This window comes from Euprymna scolopes, chromosome 7 (assembly GCF_053919585.1).
Source record: "Euprymna scolopes isolate OS-2025 chromosome 7, ASM5391958v1, whole genome shotgun sequence".
Classification (NCBI taxonomy): Eukaryota; Metazoa; Mollusca; class Cephalopoda; order Sepiida; family Sepiolidae; genus Euprymna; species Euprymna scolopes.
In genome coordinates this window covers 22,815,616-22,818,115 of record NC_136488.1, presented here as the reverse complement: position 1 = coordinate 22,818,115, position 2,500 = coordinate 22,815,616, and the positions used below count along the sequence as shown (strand labels likewise).

The window sequence follows — 2,500 nt, the reverse complement described above, 5'->3', positions numbered from 1 at the left end:
GTTTAAAGTCGAGTTGGTATCCGTGACGGTATGTTGCAGTTTAATAATTTAATTAGATGCCTATTTTGTCGTGTTTGTATTTTCGTTTGTAAATAAATAATATTTCTGAATCAAATGCAAGTCATTTAAAATAAATCTCATAAAATTTGGTATAATACATTTGATTGGATCCAAGTAAATCCATAAAAATAAATAAATGTAGACTCTTTAAATGTCCTAACAAACGCGTATGAAGGAAGTAGCTTTTTTTTTTCAAGTTTAAATTAATTTTTTAAAAATCTCTTTAAAAAAAATATCAATTCTTTTGTGTCCTTGTTTGTTAATTTCTATAATTTCCATAAACTTAAGTAATAATAGGTATTTGTTGTTGTTGTTTTTTTTTGTTTTTTTTAAACAGGGAACACGAAATAAATGCGTCCTGGTACTATATCAGCCGTTTTTTGGGGATGAGGGTACCTTTTCTGTCTCCGCTCTTATTCCTTCCTCTTTTAATGGAGAAAAAGACGAGACGAACCGAGTTCGGAGTAGAATTTAAACAACTAACTCATGTCATCCCGTTCTTCTTATTTTATTCTTGTTGTTGTTGTTATTATTATTTTTTTTTTTTTTAGTAAACGGTGAGAAAAAAATAGAAGCATATTCTTCACAACAATAAACCGACCAACACTCGTGTACTGTTTTTTGTTTTTGTTTTTATGAAAGAAATAAGAAAAAGAAAACGCTATCCTATTATTCAACAAACAACCTTAATGATATTCGTTTGAAATTGAAACCAAAATTAATATCTTAAAAAAAAAAATAATAATAATACTTAGAATAAAAATAAACCTCCTGTGTAGTAGGTACTTATGTGTTGTTTTTTTCGCTCCTGTTTCAGAAGCGATGTTGTTTTGAGAGAGAGAGAGAGTATCTCAATTTTGCCCATCATAAGCAGCAACATCATCAACTACTGCAACAGCAGCAGCAACAACAACAACAACAACCATAACTGCTGTTTCTTTACGGATCAATTTACATACATATATCACACATACACAAACGAACACACACACACACACACACATACGTAGCGTACATATGGCCTCTATATATGAACTTGTAATAGAAACAAAATTAACTGCAATATAATAATAAAATCGAAAAAATGTTACTTCTAGATTAGCAATTTCACTTATAAATATTGTTTGTTAATGTTTTTTTGTTTTTTTAGCACAAATCAACTCTAATATTTGACTTTCGGCCTATGGTGCAAGTTCAGAGTTCGACCTAATTAAAATAACCAAAAAAATACAGAAAAACTTTATGATGTACGTGCCTGTTACGAAAAGAAAATATCATATTCGAAAGATTATGTAGTAGTTTTATATTTACACACACACACACACACACACACACACACACACACACACACACACACACACACACATCTTTTTTTTAAAGATTTTCAGCGATTTTAATAGTATATCGTAGGCATTACAAGGCTGAATTTGATTTCGGTAGTCCGAATTGAGTAGCCCCCCTTTATGACAGATAAAGATATGACGTTTCACTTCATAAAATTTGATTTTCTCAGTTTAAAAAATACTTGATCAATTTACGTGATTTCTGGAATATAACATCTTCTTTCCATGACAAGTACTTCATAAAGACCTTTTCTGTATTTTCTTCTTTTTTTTTAAGTTGAATTCTGGACTTCTTTAAAGTAGTCGTTGCATCAATTTAAAGGAGTCAAAGAGACTTTCGAATTTATTACGACTTCAACAAAATCGGCGGCAACGCCATTCTTTTGATGAATCCAAAAAATGTTTGACGTAGTATCCGTGGGAAATTCGAATGTGATTTTGAAATCTTTGAAGTGTCTATTCGAATAATGTCTTGTTAGAATGAAAATATAAAAGCTAAAGTTCAGTATTATGGTTCATTGTCTCGCTCTACCACAGCGAAATAGTATTTCTTGGAGGAGCCTTAATTTAAAAGTAAATAACAAAAATACACACATATACCCATGTGTTTAATATTGCCCTTCTAAGGAAGCAAATAAAAAAAGGACACATTTAACCCTTGGAGCACACACATACATTAACCTAATCTCTATCACTACTTTATATAAAAGGAAGGGTGTGTGTGTGTGTGTGTGTGTGTGTGTGTGTGTGTGTGAGAGAGAGAGAGAAAGAGAGAGAGAGATCCTTCTCTATGGACTCGAAAACGACTGGGCCAATTTTTATGAAATTTCACGCGAAGGTACTTTATATGCCTAGCAGTGTTTTGTGTGGTAATGTCTTTAATAAATATCGATAATCAAAATAATCCGATGAAAGAAGAAACAGGTGATTTTGACCAAAGTTAACACCTTACACAGCCTAACATCACAAGTGCCTTTGAGAAGTTTTATTACCACACAAGCTGAAAGTCCGGGCATATAAAATCAACAGTATGCTTTTTGATATAACAGGGATGCATTCGAGATGAATGCTTCTGTTTAAAGTACAATTGCACCAGG

General features: G+C 31.7%; 1 protein-coding gene across 3 annotated transcripts in view; it reads right to left on the bottom strand.

The window, feature by feature from the left end:
- Window positions 1-2,500, bottom strand: part of LOC145279635 (uncharacterized) — a 396,470-nt gene that overhangs the window by 310,520 nt on the left and 83,450 nt on the right. For 2 of the 3 annotated variants that reach the window (XM_080130858.1, XM_080130861.1), the window contains exon 1: window positions 1-899. This exon is cut by the window's left edge and continues 455 nt beyond it. The exons of the other annotated variant lie outside the window; for it this stretch is intronic. The gene's annotated coding sequence lies outside the window, so the exon portion shown is untranslated. Of the gene's footprint in view, window positions 900-2,500 lie in introns of those variants that run through there. 3 annotated transcript variants of the gene reach the window in all.